This window comes from Lepidochelys kempii, chromosome 10 (assembly GCF_965140285.1).
Source record: "Lepidochelys kempii isolate rLepKem1 chromosome 10, rLepKem1.hap1, whole genome shotgun sequence".
NCBI lineage: Eukaryota > Metazoa > Chordata > Testudines > Cheloniidae > Lepidochelys > Lepidochelys kempii.
Window position 1 is genome coordinate 20,003,386 of NC_136389.1, and position 16,756 is coordinate 20,020,141.

At 42.6% G+C, this 16,756-nt stretch overlaps 1 protein-coding gene across 3 annotated transcripts in view; it reads left to right on the top strand.

The window, feature by feature from the left end:
• The first annotated feature begins 5,997 nt into the window (after window positions 1-5,997).
• MYH11 (myosin heavy chain 11) overlaps window positions 5,998-16,756 on the top strand; it is a 100,775-nt gene continuing 90,016 nt past the window's right edge. For 2 of the 3 annotated variants that reach the window (XM_073362340.2, XM_073362341.2), the window contains exon 1: window positions 6,001-6,378. The gene's annotated coding sequence lies outside the window, so the exon portion shown is untranslated. Of the gene's footprint in view, window positions 6,379-16,756 lie in introns of all 3 variants that reach the window. The other variant, XM_073362342.2, reaches the window with a different exon arrangement.

Below are 16,756 nucleotides of genomic sequence, written 5' to 3' on the forward strand. Positions count from 1 at the left end.
ATGCTGAGGTTCCATACTGATCTGGGGGTGCAGTAGCTGCCATAGCATTTGTGTTTAATCCAACCCTTAATTTGTATTTACTTGGGCATAAGGTTTTTTGGGTAAAAAACCTCACTTGTTCAGATACATGGAGTGAAAATTACAGATATTTATGCCTGTATCTGTAATTTTCACTCCATGCATCTGACGAAGTGGGTTTTTTTACCCACGAAAGCTTATGCCCAAATAAATCTGTTAGTCTTTAAAGTGTCACCGGAATCCTCGTTTTTGTGGATACAGATTAACACAGCTACCCCTCTGATACTCAATTTGTATGTACTTTAATCTTTTTACATATACGGAACTTGATTTTTCTTTGGAATATGACGAGTTTATTATTGTAGCAACCAAAGCTAAAACACACTCTTAGTGATGTTTATTTGTATAACACAGCCTTGGAACATTGACATGAACATTTACCAGCCCAGCCACAAGTGTTGCTACTTGCATTTTACCGTAATAGTTGATAATAATGAAAGATGGATCGTCCACCAAGATCCAGGCATGGAGGGATGCTGTGCATAAGGGATTTCCCCATTCTGATGTGGTGGGGGGAAGGTTCAACTCCCTCCACAGTATACGTGTTTATTTCATATTTTTCCATAAAAAAAACGTGCTTAGGTAAACTAAGCTTTCTTATTAAGTACTTGAAAAGTCAAACCTTAAGGTATAGATTCCTAAAAAAAACCCCAACCTTCCATGCACTAAAAAATAGATCATATTAGTGATCTCAGATTTCACAAATTGCAGTTAAATATATTTACTCTAGTGTAACATTAATCTTGAAGTATGATGGCTTTGGGATATTTTCTGACCAAGTTCTTTCTACAGAAATCAGAAAACGAAAATAAAAAATAGAAGTAAATAGCTAAGTAACTGGTTTTAAAAGTACCAGCTACTAGCAAATGCACAATTCCAAATTATTTTGAAGAGGATGCTTTTAATATGAATATTATGTGCAAGAGTGATCTAGGGGTTTTTGTTTGTCTTGTTTTGTTTTAGCTAGAGAGAGAGAGAATGAATTCTGGGTTTATGTGCTTAGCATGATAGCACAAACTAAGGTGACAAGGAGCCTTAGTACTTCCATGCAGCTATCAGATCTGGAATGTTCTTTAGAACAATTTACACACAAGAGGGAAACATATTTATATCCAAATCTTTGCTGTCCCTTAAATTCAGAGGAAGCTACATTAATGGGATTCATAGCATCAATATAATTTCAGAGATATTAGCTTCTGTTAATTGCACAGAATTTTCCTATCCATGCCAGCACACCTCCCAAGTTCAGTTACATGTTCCTTCCTTAGCACCCATTATTCCAGGCTGCAGCCAGACAATCACTTTGCTGGATGGGTGACTATCACTCACTGGTAACATTTTGAAAAAGAAAACCTGGAAACATGTATTCATATTTTAAAAGAACTTCTTCCATTAATAGCTGGTCACCGAGTGGCTTAGAGACTAGATCTGTGTGACCCAGCCAGTCTGCATGCATTGGTCAATAAGGGCTTGATGCTGCAAAGTATTGAGAACTCTGACTCTGATCCAACAGTAAGCACTGGGACTATGCACATACTTAACTGTTTTGCTGGTTTGGAGGCAGACTGTTTAGCACCTGGCAGGATCCAGTCCTAACAAACTACTGTCCTACCCCAAAATCTGTTAGATTAAAGAGAGACTCAGTGACAGGTAAACTGTCATTTAAAAAAAAAGTTTCCTAATCTGTATAACCACCAATAATTTAGCCATTACAACATATTAGAGCCTTTAGTTGATGTTTCATTATTTATGCTCTTACTTTTCTGCATTTCATTCAAGTTGCGCAGTGGAAAATAGACTAGTCAGTTTCATTTTTATTCCTAGAACCTAATCATTTCCAATTTTCCCCCCCGAAGCAGCAGCAGGATATTTGGTCTGCAAACCCAGCAGTCAAATATTTAAATCCAATCTCCTCAATGAGCTAAACTTTTTCTAGAAAATAGACATGAAAATATTTTTGCAAACCCTACATTTGGGGCTCTGGGGTGACAAAAAATTTTTTAAACCACAAAGACATTGTAAAAGGACATAGTTGGATATCAACATCCCTTGCTTTAAAAGTAGAAGTCTAATTTTGCCTCAACATTTATGTTTCGTAAATGCCCTTGTATTCAGGAGATAGGTGACAGTTAGCGTCTGATCATATTCTATTCCACTGACATTTTCTTATTTAGATTTTATCTTATATATGGCTTGCTGGCAACTCGGCCTCTGTGGCAATTCCTATCACGTATGGCTTCCAGTTGTAACTCTGATATATACCCCCCCTCTAACTTTTTGTAAACTTTCCAGGTCAGTTTAATATCACATCATACATCACTCACCACCATTTACTCTGTTAAACATGCAACCTGCGTGTGTGCATGCAGCAGTTCACCAAACCGGAGGAACAATTTCCACTCCTTTTTAAGCTGCTATTAAAATTCATATATATTTGAGACACAGCTATATACATTTGTAGGGAACATTTTAAGGTAATTTTGATGAATGCTATATAATCCAGTGACACTTTTCAGAGGGCCCCATGGTTTTCTTTACCTCTCTGTTTAATAGCTAAGAAGCAGCAGAGGAACTGCAAGATACAGGGTGAGTTACCTAGCAGATAACTTTCTATCAAGGAGGTCCTAGCTTTCTTTAATTTGGGGATTGATTTTCCTCTGCCTGGATTTGCCATAGTCATTTACACTTGTGTAAAGTGGGTGTACATTGCTACCTTTCTGACTTTGGTAGGGTCGGGACCAGCTGTAGGCACCAGCAAGGCAAGCACGTGCTTGGGGTGGCACAACTCCAAGGGCGGCATTCCGGCCACTCTTTTTTCTTTTCTTTTGCTTGGGCAATTGCGCTCTCTGAACTTGGGGCAGCAAAAAACCTAGAGCCTGGGTGGGGTTATGCTCTTACTTTGCCCAGGTGGAAATGATCACTCAAGGTGCAAGGCAGAGTAGAATCTGGACCTACATCGGCAGCTAAAGGATGCAAACAGAAGGAGAGCCTGCCTGCCTGCACTGGAAGTTCAAATTTTCCCCGCTGACCAGAGTTGGTCAGATAATTTGCTGACATCCACAAATTTTGTGATTGTTTTTCAAATAAGCCATTCACATATAACTCTTCCCCCCCCACCCCCCTTTTATTTGTCCAGCTCTGCTAAGGCTCCAACAGCTGGTCAGGTGCAAAGAAACAGTCCGGGTCTCTTGTACCACACAATGGTTGGATTAAAAACTAAAATGATACAAAAATCACCGTAGCGCACACTGAATGGATTAAAAACTGGCTAACTGATAGGATGCAAAATATAACTACATGCAGAATTATCATGGAGTGGGTGTGTTTCTACTGGACTCCGCAGGGACTGGTTCTTGGCCCTATGCTAGTTAACATTTTTATCAATGACCTGGAAAAGAACATAAAATCATTACTAGAAAAGTTTACAGATGAAACAAAAGTTGGGGCAATAGTAAATACTGAAGCCAGGTGCAAGGAAACTATGCTTTTTAATACAGCTCAGTGTAAATGTATTCTGTACCTCTAGGAACAAAGAATGGAGGCCATATTTACGAGATGGGGGACTTTATCCTGAGAAGAAATGACTCAAAGAAATTTGGGGGATGCTGGTGGATAATCAGTTGAACATGAGTTACTAGAGCAGAGGTGGGCAAACTACGGCCTGTGGGTCACATCTGGCCTACGGGACCCTCCTGCCCAGCTCCTGGCCCGGGAAGCAAGCCCCCAGCCCCTCCTCCGCTGTTCCCCGTCCCCTGCAGCCTCAGTGAGCCGCGCTGCCAGCTCAATGCTCTGGACGGCTGGTCAGCGCAGTTGCAGAGCCACAGCCTGACCCGGTGCTCTGGGCGGCATGGCTGTAGTGCTGCCATCCACTGGTGCTCCAGGCAGCGCGGTAAGGGGGTGGGGAGCAGGGGGGTTGGATAGAGGACAGGGGAGTTCGGGGGCTGTGATCAGGGGTCGGGGGTGTGGATAGGTATCGGGGCAGTCAGAGTGTGGGGAACAGGGGGGTTAGATGGGGCAGGGGTCCCGGGGGGGCAGTCAGGAATGAGAGGGGGCTTGGATGGGGTGGCAGGGGGTAGTCAGGGGTGGGAGGTTCTGGAGTGGTCAGGGGACAGGGAGGAGGGGGCAGGAGTCCCTGGGGAAGCCATCAGGGGGTGAGAAGTGGGGGGGTCGGATAGGAGGCACAGACACAGCCTCCCCTAACCGGCCCTCCATACAATTTTGGAAACCTGATGTGGCCCTCAGGCCAAAAAATTTGCCCGCCCCTGTACTAGAGCAACACTGTAGCCCAAAAAGGCTAGTGCAATATTTGAATGCATAAACAGAAGAATCTCAAATAGAAGTAAAGAGATTATTTTACCTCTGTGTTTGGCACTGGAGCCAAACACTGCTGGAATAATGTGTCCAGTTCTGGTGTTCACAATTTAAAAAGGATGTTGAAAAATTGGAGAGGGTTCATAAAAGATCCACATAAATGATTAAAGGGTTAGGATAGATAAGGATAGATTCAAGGTGCTCAATCTATTTAGTTTAACAAAGAGAAGGTTAAGGGGTCTGATCACAGTCTGTAAGTACTTACATTGGGAACAAATATTTGCTAGTGGGCTCTTCGGTCTAGCAAAGATAGGTTTAACATGATCCAATGGTTATAAGTTCAAGCTATATTCAGACTGCAAATAAGCTGTACACTTTTAACAGTGAGGGTAATTAACCACTGGAACAATTTACCAAGGGTTGTGGTGAATTCTCCATGACCGGCAATATTTAAATCAAAATTAGACTTTTTTTTTTTTAAGATATGCTCCAGTTCAAAAGGAATTATCCTAGGGGGAGTTCTCTGGCCTGTGTTATACAGGAGGTCAGACTAGATGATCAAAATGGTCCCTTCTGGCCTTTGAATCTATGAATCTTTATTCATCATACTAGGAAACACTGGTTTTTAGTCCTAATGATTTGAAAGATGAACAGCCCAGCCTCCTTTCACGGAGGATGCCCATCATTCCCAAGGGAGAGGGGGTTATTTCAGGGGACAGAGGGGACTATTTGAAGTCAATAAATGCCATTTCAGCCAGCACTCTGTTCTGGCTCTCTGGGTAGCTCTGTGCACCATATTTAGTCTGTTGCAGCGTGCGGATAGCTTCAGTATTTCATATCCGGTATGCTGATGGGAATTCCTGGAGGATCCTAGCTTTCCCTTTTTGGGATGTCTCCCATGCACCGGTCTTGCTGAACAAAACTGTTTGCTACTGGGGTTGGGGGGGTGCAGCTGAGGACTGAAGGTTTCAGAGGAGTTGACAAGGACCAGATTCACTCCCAAGGCTGGCTCCAAGCACCTTGTCCTCCACTCCCCCAGCAGCTGGTGCCTGCCCCCTGTTCTTTCCACTACATCGTAGGGACCATTGCCCAAGCCATTTAACAGTCCTCTTCTTCCTTTTATGGACAGAGGGAAGTATTTTTATATAGATAAGTTGTTTACAACACTTTCTCAGGAACTGGGCTGAGCTGCAAAAAGCAAGACCAACTTCTTCAAACTTGGTGGGGAGCTGGGAAAAATAACCTTATTATGCCCCAGAGACAGACAAGGCTTAAAACAGCCCCAGGCTCTAAATGTTACATAAACACAAGGCAACAGAGAAAGACCTCCACCCCCTCACCGCTGCTGTGTTGGAAATAACCTCCCGCTCCCAAACAACTCATACTGAACCCATCTTAGTGCCACATCAACAGGCTGATAGTCTGACAGGCTTTTGTAATGGGATTTCAACTACAGCTACCCATGATCTGGCTTTCCCCTCTTGCTGGACCCCCATCTGGGAGGCATACATGAGGAGATAGTTTATGTAAGGGCAGGAAGGGGTTAAAGTGTCTCATTTGCTTGGTCCAACACACCAGTTCCATTCTGGGAAGTGGCAAAAGAAACAACCCTGTTAATTTCAGGCACCTCCTAGAGCTATTGCACAAGGTGCAATTGGATGTCAGGAAATAAGGGGCGACACCCAGGACATAATTCTGTTTGGATTTTTGTGTTTGTTAATACTAAGGGAAAGTTTGGGGGGAAGAGTCTTCAGCCCTGAACTGGGCCCCTCCAGGAACGAGGTTCTTGACTGACGATCTCTCGTTTTTAGCCTAGGTACTGAGGATTTTCCAGCAGGAGGTGGTTTCTAGGGCCCCTCCCCATTGACCAGATTCTCCTCCTCTATATAGGGAGGCTGCAAAGCCAGAGAGGATTTGGACTGTTCCAGTTGTTAGCTGTACAGGTTCCAGACTCTCCAATTCACACTCTGCTTCCCTACTTGGATATTTGTAAGTACTACAGTGACTGAGGACTTTCCTGCCGGGGGAGGGAGCTGGTAGTGAACAGATGTTTCTAACATAGTTACTTTTAGCAATCTAAGCTATTGTGTACCTTTGCAAAAGCAATTTATTTGTGAATTACTTTCAGGTTACAAACACTTGCTGCTTTACTTAAACTGTATTGTGACAGACCTACAAAACATGCTTGATTGGCTTACACCTGATCTGCATGTTGCAAACAGAACATTCAGTTTAAAATTCACTGAAAGATCATGGTAAACTCAAAATTGCCAAGTGGTGTGAGAAATTCAGAATTTGTTTTATATCACTGCCATAGCTGCATCTGTTTACATAGAGATGTAGAGAAATACACAGTAGATGTGTGTAATATAATAATACTTGACAATTCTATGGCACCTTTTCCAGACAATGACAGGCACAAGCACTAATTAACTTTAAATATGTATCCAGTAAAGATGCTTTAGTAAAAGATACAGTAGGAGTTCAGCAGTAGGTTTTCTTTATATGTTTTCAATACTAATATATAAAATAACGTAGTTTTAATATTTAGTTGATTACAATATACTGGTAAATGTATTTCTGATTAAAATATAATTAGCTTTGCAAATTTTATGCTTAATTGCGTAGCAAAAAATACCTTTTAAAATACGAAAGAAAAGCATCACCTTTATTATTACATAAATAACAACATAGATTTGCATGTTAAGAATAAAGAAAAGTGACTGCTAAATCAGATTTCTTCACTGTTAGTAAAGTTTATCTGCGTAGGTCTGAAGATTTTTTTTTTCCTTGAGAGGAAGAAACTAAGCAATAAACTCAAATTTGTAATAAAAGTGATGTGAATAAAGAAAAAAGTCAGTAGATGGCAGTATAGAAAGCATCATTGGTATCCCAGAAGAAAAAAAATCTCACTGACTTTATATTATCATTTTTTTAATTAATTAAAATATGACCTTCCAACCTGGGATAGAAAAGTCAGTAAACCTGATTTGTTATTTCACTGTTAGATATTTTGTAACCCATATTTTTATTGCAAAAAATGTTCATTTTTTTAAATAAATCACATTGTATCTTATTCAAAAGTTTCCATTAGCTATCAGCTCCTAAGAATGTACTTTGTAAAGTGTCAATATTCTGAATTACTAATAGTCAACATCACTTTTAAACCTCAACCACTGAAACCAAAAGAATGAACGACTGGAATATTAACTACTGAAAAGCTAAAAGCTGGATGGAGTGGTAGTTTTAATTTAGTGCATGTTACTTACTGCTCTGGCTGTAAACAATGATTTTTTTTTAATCACATTTGCAATGGACATGTTATTCCCTAAAAGGTATTTGTTTTGAATTTGTTATCATTACATTTTTGTGGAACAGTTAGTATTGAGAAGAACATGACCATATATGGTAGCATCATGCATGGATGTATGCAGTGGATCCAGAGCTCTTTACAAATTACTATGATTTGTTAGTTGTGTATGTGCTGGCTTTTCTTTTAAACCTGTTCATATTATAAGAAATTAGGGACAGCTTCTCTAGACCTTGTCATTTACTGCTCTAATTAAAAGATGGCTCAGAACATGCTGCTTATATTCTAGTGAACAAACATCCATATTCCAGAGTAATATGAGGCAAATTCACTTCTGCAGACAGTGGAGTTAAATTTGGCAGGAAACTGGTCGATTAACTTTTTTTCTACAGTTGATAATGTATGTAATAACCTGAGATAAAGCAATCATTCTGATTTCTTTGAAATCTTTAGCTAGCTGTCAGTTGCCCAATCAGTGTTATGTAATAACTTGAATTATAAGAGACTGGAAAGTCTGCCAAGCAATCAAAGTAATTAAAAGAAAAATAGAAGCTAAGTTTTTCAGTACTGACAATTTCATTAAATGGAGAGTTTAGAAGAAAGAGCGATATGAAACAGTTAAAATACTAGCGCTTAAAACCAGCTCAAGAGAAGTTGAAGTTAAAGCTATTAATAAATTAACACTTAACTAATTAACATACATATTAATATCCTCTTTGTTCATGTGGGAAATGGACATTCAGAGATTGTGTCTCATAGGAGAAGTCTGAGAGCCAATATTAGAATTCAGGAGTTCTTGGTTCCCAGTCCCCCACTCCTACTACACTACTGCTGATTGCTTCAAAAAATTGGATATATTGAGGCTAGTGAATTTCACGTGTTGGGAGGTTGACAACAAAGCAGCGTGGCACCTCATGTTTGATTTTACTGACATCAGTGTCACCTGCATTCTGAGTGCGATAATAGCTGCTAAACCTCATCCTGTCAGAAAACAAACTATTATGCCCCTGCCCATGCTTTAATTGATGCCAGGCATGGGCTGTTAAGTGCAGCTTCAGAGCCATGGAATTCCTGTTAAGAATATTCTTTATGTTCAGCTCTGTTTAGGGCCTGGGGGGTGAAAATACTTCCCCACTCCCCAGCTCCCCGCTCAGGAAAAAAAAAAAAAGAGAGGGAGAGATAGGAAAGATCTTTCTAAGGAGTTAACGTAGCACAAGAAATTATGAAATTTGGGCCAAACAGCTGGTTACTTGCTGTGTTCTCTGTTCCAATACTCCTTATGAGGACAGAAGTTGTTTGTGGAAGTCATATTGTGCAAGTGGTGATGGGCAGCCACTAATCTAACAAATATTTCCCCTAAGCCTGTGATAAGCCTTTTATACTGGGAGGCATGTGCTGTAGAAAAGAGGGGTGAGGAGTAATTGCTTTCCCATTTAAACAAAAAAGAGTCTCTCTTAGCCAGGACCAGGGCAGCAACGCCACTTGATCAACAAAGTTTTAATTAATTGCACTTCCTGAAAATGTTTATACTTTTCTCCAAGAACAATGTACACTGTGTATATTTATTGTAAAGCACAGCAGTCAAATTCCATCATTTGAAATAAAGTGCGGAAGGGCAATGAAGACCATGGAGAAATGATCTGGGGCTGGGAAGAAAATCCTCTCCTGAGAACGTAGGGGTACATTTTCACATGTGTTTGTGTACAAATATATATTCTGCACTCCTTTATACTGCTGATTGGTGCATTCCAAAGGCAAAAAATTCACACTTCAGAAACGTTTTGTGAACTACAGAGATGTCATCTCTAGCAGGACTGATTGAGCAGCAGCCAGAATGGGGGAGATTCTATCACAACCTGGGCAATTTGATGTGGGGATTTCTAACAAGAGCCCTACAGCACATCACTATGTATAATTGTACATATAGTATTGTGGCAAGACCAATGTTCAAATTGTGGCAAATTGCCAGCACTACTTTGATGGGTCTCATTCTTTCTCTTCATGGGGCGGGTTCAGGGCACCCTTTCTCACCCCTGAACTGGGGTATTAACTGCCCCACTAGTGTCCTAGAGGAGGGGAGTGGAGAGGGAGGGACCCAGGCCCACCCTCTATTCCGGGTCCCAGCCCAAGGGCCCTACAGATAGCGGTAAACCACTTGAACTAGCGGTTTCTTCCCCTGGGCTACTTCCCTCTCCTGCCCTTCAGCTTGTGGGGCTTGCTGCCCTCCCTCTGCACAAACCAGGTATCCCTTTACCTAGGGTCTTGCTCTTCTTAGCCCACCGCAGCACTTCTCCAAACTCTCCTCTGTTTCCCTCCAAACTGCTCTCTACTCCAACACCAATCCACTCTGCTTCGGCTCCTTCCCTTGTCTGATTGAAGCAGGGAGTTTTTATCAGGTGACTGGCTTCAGGTGCTTTAATTGGCTTCAAGTGCTTTAATTAATGTATAGCAAACTTTCTTCCTTCTACAGGGAGTAAGGCTCCCTCCTAACACTCTCCTGCTGCCCTCTGGCCATGCTGTATCACACAATATAAAAGTTTGATTTGTTTTAGCACCCAATTGCAGCCATGGATTAAGGCAAGATCTATGGGGCCAAGCCTTGGGGTCATAGGGTGCTTGAAACGAGCAGTGGGTCTCATAGGAGAATCAAATGGCAGCACACAGCTGATGGCTGACTACTGGCTGCCTGCTTGGGTGGGCTGGGTTGCCTTACACGGGTGGGAGATCAAGGGCTCATGAATGGGAGGAAGAAAAGAAACCACCTGGAGAACCTGGGGGAGTGCGGCGGTGGATTAATAAATGTCTTTTGAGGAGGGAAAAATGTAGGTTAATTTGAGTCCTGTTTATCCGTAATCTACTTTCCTATAAGTTTGACACATAAAGGGTGCAGCGAGAAAGTTTAACATGAGCTGCCTTACACAAGAGCTCCTGACTGTAGACCAAATCCTACTCTTGGATACATACATGCACCTCCCATTGAAGTCAATGTATTCTGCACTGTCTGAAGCTTCTGGGTACTTTTCAGCGGGAGCCTCACGCAGAGTGGAATTTGGCTCTCTTGTGTAACAAATCAAAGCAGTCATTAACTGCATGCCAAAACTCTTCCAGAATCAATAGCAACAATCAGCTCACATATGAAAAGTATCGGAAGAGACAGGAGAACATAGTTCAATGGGATAGACCTCTTTCTCTGTGTATCATTCTGTGCTGCATGTAAAATGCTTGTGACTTCTGTCAACACTTGTTTTTAGGCACAGTAAGGAAGGGAGATGTGAACTTTTTCTTAATCTATGTGAATAAATAGACTAAAACTGTTATGCCCCTCTGTGGGTTCAGCTGGTGCCAAGATGCAGTGGGTGAATTTTCCATCTTTCATTCTTCTGACAATGCTAGTGTCAGGAAAACAAGACATTTAGAGGAAAGTCATTTAGTGGAGTTTGAGATTTCCAAAGGAGTCTAAAGAAGTTAGGTGACCAATTTCCACTCAATTTCAATTAGACTTGTTCATCCAACCCCCTTCAGCTCCTCTAAAAATCCCAGTCTTTCTTTAAACTGTAATATTCATGTTACTCCCAGAGATCCATGTGACACTTGGATACTAAAGTGTGTGTCCACTTTGCCAAACAGAAAATTGTTGTGCAATTATGTTCACGGTGACTCTCATCTCCTTCCAGGTGAGGACTGTTTTGGTTAGCTGTGTGTAGTCTCACTGGTTGACTGTAGTGGTCCATAGCACTCTGGTCTTTGAACTCGCTCCAAACTTTTTGTTTGGATACTGTGAATATTCAATTCATTCTCACCAGGGAAAGACCTGCCTTTTGTCTCTGGGCTGTTTTCTTCCCTTTCTCCCATTTTTCCTCCCTGACTTTTCCTCCTTTTAACTCCTCCTTGTCTTCCTTGGTGCAGCCGCAAGGAACCTGACTGGGGACCTCTTTTCTGACCTGTTGGAGCAGGAAAGCAAACCAAACAGCCACCTTTTCACCCCGCTCTGGAGTGAGTGTGGTGGGCTAGGGGAGACGGCTTACAACTATCTGTGCTTGCCATCCCCAGCTCAGCCACTTGCTGACATCTGGTCATCAACCAGAGTGCTGGAAGAAGCTGCTGGCTGGGAGTAAGCAAAGCAGCTACAACTTTCAGCTGAGGAAAGGAGCTGTACTGCAGCTGCTTTATCATGAGTGCCATTAGAGTTGGGTACAGGATGCTGGTACAGCATCCCAGCTTATACCAGCCCTCTTTGAGTACCACATTAGATGAGGCCTACTGTTCCAAGACTAGTTTCAGGCTTGTTACATTTTTTCTGTCCACTTTTTGTGTGCATATCTATCCTTGGACAGATGATTTGTCACTATCTAAATAGTATGGGAAGAGTAAATTAAGCTGGCTTCATCAGTCATGGATATCAGAGTTAGTCTGAGTCTGCTGCTAAACTCTTAACTTTCTTTTTTTCTCTTGACCTTTTTCTTAATCTGGCTCTTCCCTGACTGCAACAGAATTAAGATGGTTTGAAGTAGTGTTTGGCAATCGTTTGTTTCCATCCTTTTTTGGAATGCAGTCTAGGAATTTGTTCTTTTGCTAATTATTTAATTATTACATTGGCATTTTAGTATGCACCCAGAAAATATTTAGATAACAAGATATCTTATTTGTCTTTCATCTCTGTTAGCTCTGAATTAACAAGAAACAGGGATGTGGCAGGCTTTTGCTACTCATTTTAAAGTGGTGCATTGAAAATCTGAATTATATACACTAATCACACATTATTTTTTCTGTCGATCTTTTGTGTAAAACCTCCAAAAAAGAAATAAAAGTGATAAACCTATGATCATGTCATTTTAGTGTCATCAAAGCTTTCAGTTTCCCTAGATGATTTCGGACACAGTAATCCAAAATGACAATAATCTTGCCCCTAAAAAGCGTCTCTCAGCCAAATCAGTCCTATAACGCTTCACCAATTTTCTTGCTTGACTGAGCAAATATAACTGATTAGGAGGAGCAGTATTATGTGTGGTGGTAATACACTCCTCTTCTTCCTGCACCTCAGTCAACTTCTCTGCAGAAGCACAGGGAAGAGCTCAGTCTTTTCAGGACTTTAACAAGTAATAAAACTGCACAGAAAGTGCAATACAATTTCATACTATAACATTTAATATAGAAAGACATTTGCTACCAGCAATAGGAATACTTATGAAAACTTTTCCTAGAGAGCTATTTTGTTGTATCTCTACTGGGTTTTCTCATACAGATTTCACCAATTGGTTGCTGTTATGTAAGTTTCAGTGCAAGGAATACCTTAGCACCTACACATGTACACTCCCCTCCAATCTTTTCACAGAGATGACTTCTCTGTCTCTGCAGTGTGCCATCAGAAGTGCATATGTATCACATAGGCTCCTCAGAGCCAGAGGAGAATGGCAGGTCCAAACTCTTTAATCTCTTCAGCAAAGTAGTCTGAGCAACCTCATGGCCAGTCGCAATTCTTGTCCTGGAGTCATTAGTTGGCGTCTCCTTGGCTTCCAGCAAGATAAGGAATTTGGATTCAAAATGGCACAGGCTCTGGAACACAGGAGACGCATCAAAGTCCTGCATTGTTCAGCTACTGAGTCCCCAGGAGTGTCACCGCATCCCCCAATCTTTTCCCCACTGAGCTCTGATTGGCTCAGCTCTCAGATGGTGAATATGTGGTACCTGTGAGACTGCTTGCCCTGAATGGAAACCTTCTGCATTGTTTCAGAGACAGCTACTGAGCATGCCCAATAACTACCACACCCCTTCCTCTAAATGTCTTGGTGCCCTTCTGACAGTATGTCTACACAGCAAAAGCTGTGAATGGCTAGGCTATCTAAACCAGCTTGAATTCAGGCAGCATGGGTAGCAATATTGGTAGTACAGACCCAGCATGGACCTTGGGCATGTACTTGACTCATACCTTCATCCTAGTTCAGTTTATGAAAAGGTCCAGCTAAGCATTACTTTGTGACCTCATTATCCACAGAGAGCTCACAATTCAAAGTGACAAGTGGACTAAATAAGCATTGTCCCTAGCTTATATATTTTCCTCCTCTGACTCCCCATATTCTCATTATTTCTTGTTTAGTGCCCATCACCATTATCTAGGTCTGTTTTTACATGGTTTAGAATAATTAATATCGATCAATATTTTCAACAAAGAGGGAATTCAGACCTGGTCTACACTACAAAGTTAGGTCAATATAAGCCACCTTGTGTTGACTTAATTTGCATATGTCTACACTTAAATTTGTTTCCCACCAACATAAGTGTCCTCTTACAGCAACACAGTAAAACCGCCTCCCCAAGTGACATTGAGCCAGGGTCAAAGTACTGAGATCAATGCAGCGCAAGTGTGTTACTTATATAGGCCCTAGCAGTCCTACAGCAGCTGTCTCACAATGCCTGACAGTAAAAGATCCGATCACAATTGTGAACTCCACTGCTCAGGGGTCCCAGAGACCAGAAGTCATGGAAATTTTTGAAATGCCTTTTCCTGATTGCCCAGCTTGGCAAGACACCCAGCTGCTCTCCTTTGTTGTGTGCAACTGCCCAGCTGACCATACCGGCTACATGCTCCTCACGTGCTCCAGTTTGGGGTAGACAGGAGATATTGGATCTCCTTGGCTTGTGGGGAGAAGAGGCTGTGCAAGCACAACTACAGACCAGCAGTAGAAACATGAACATCTATGAGTGGATTGAACAGCGGATGCAGGAGAAGAGGTATGACAGGGACCAGCAGCAGTGCCATGTGAAAGTGAAGGAACTGGATCAGGTATACCAGAAGGCGGGGGAGAGGCAAACAGTCAATCTGGTGCCAGGCCACAGACCTGCCACTGACAAAGAACTGTATGCCATATTTGGCAGAGATTGCACCACCACCACCCCGTAGACCACCATGTATACCTCCAAGGAGCCCGAGTCACAGGCCGTTGGTGGGAACAGCGAGGATGAGGAGTAGGTGGAGGAGGAAGAGGCAGAGGATGGGGGAAATGCGACCACGGAGTCCAGGTGTGCTGCAAGCCAGGACCTGTTAGACTCCACCATAGTCCAGTCAGTCCCAGCAGTTGAGCATGGGCGAGCCCAGTGCATGGAAATGTATCTCAGGTAATAGTGTAATTGTATTTCCCATTACAATGATGTACAGATGGCACCCACAACTTAACAGGACACAGTTACTGACTTTCATTAATTTACTCCTGCTGGAAGAGGTAATGTTACAACAAAGAGAGATGGTGTTGTCACCTGCTTTTCATTCCCCTGTAGAATTAGGCAATGGAAGGGATTTGTTTATGTGCACAGCGGTGTCCCTGGAATTCTTCTCAGAGAGCTCAGTGGAACTTTCATGGAGGTGCTCTGCAGTGCTCTCCTGAAGGGATGGCAGCCGTATTTCTTCTCCGCAGACTTTCCCACTGCAGTCAGCGATAACGTCAGCTGGCACCCTTACAGTACACAAGCTAGCCGCATCTGGGCCTGGGCAGCTTCAGAACACCAGCAGCCCCTGTGCTGTCTGTGCCTTTGTCACCCTCAGGAGAGAGATGTCAGCTAAAATCACCACTGCCTGTGGAAATGGTGCTAGTATTCAGTGCCATTGCCCTATACTCATAGTTTCAGGCAACTGAGCAAATCCCTCCTCATTTCCCTCACCCCTGGGTGGCCAGAATCAATATGCCTGGTGCTGTGAATGGAGCCATGCACATGCATTCCAAAGCAGAAGTGTCAATAAGCAGGTCTTTGCTTAAAACTTTAGGGGAGGAAGGGAAGGGAGATCTGAATCTTAACTTTTGCGTTCCGTTGTGACTATATCGACAATGGTACCTCTGCGTCTTTTATCTGTAGCTGCTGCCAATGCGGACATGAGGGGTTACCCCTCCACATCCGCGAAACACCTGAGGCAGATAAGGAGGAGAAAGATAACGACTCTGGATGACACGTTCAATGAGATCCTGCAAATCAGTGCTGCATCAGCCCATAAGCAAAGGGTCTGGAGGGGGAACGTTGCAGACAGCCTGGAGAAGGAAAGAGTGGACAGGAGAAAGACCCAGGAGCCCTACCAGGAAAAGGAGAGGGAAGTACACCAGGAGATAATGGGGCTTCTCTGTGCTGCAGACTCTTGTGGACCTACAGGTTCAACAATCCCAGGCTCACCTCCCTTTGCAGTTCATGGAGAACTCCAGTACAGCACCTCCCTACTCACCCCCAAACATTCCACCTGCCATTAGCTTCCCCATCCCTACCCCACCACTCCACCCTGGGTGACATTAAGACAACCACAGCTTCACATACCCTGACCTGTGAAAGCCACAGTTGCTGTATATGTAGGTAAAATGGACATGAATGTCTTTCCCCTTGTACAGTTCTGTTCCATTAATTTATTATTTTTTTAATATATTTGCTTTTCAGTTGCACAGATTTTTCTTTGCACTGGTTTTGTTACTGAATAAAATTCTATTATTTGGAAAATAGTTCATCTTTATTAGTTCACAACATGTGCTGCAGGGTGCCTAGCAGTTCTGAAAGCACCCACTTGTTACTGTAAAGTGTGACACAACTCAGAGGATAAGTGACGAACAGTGTAATAATCAAAAATATACAGCAAGCACTGCAAAATTAACAGGTGCATTGACAGTGGTAGATTCAAAGATATACACCAAGCACCACACAGTTCCTAACTGGCCCCAAAACAGCAGGGCACAGTGTACCACAATGCCTTACTGTGACTCTCTGTTAAAGTGCTCTCTCAAATCCTCCCTGAGCTGTATAGCTCCGTGTTGAGCTCTTCTACTAGCCCTTGTGTCTAACTGTTCACACTCAGCAGACAGCCACTCCACCCCAACAGCAACTTTCCCCCCTTGGCTTTGCAGATGTTATGCAGGACACAGCAGGCAGCTATACCCATTGGGATGGTTTTTCATTCAGATCCAATCTTGTGAGTAAACACCAGCATCCCTTCTATCTAGAAAAAGTGCATTCAACAGTCATTCTGCACTTGCTTTCCTTGAAACTTTCCTTGGTACTGTTGAGGGGACTGGAATATGGCTACATGAGCCA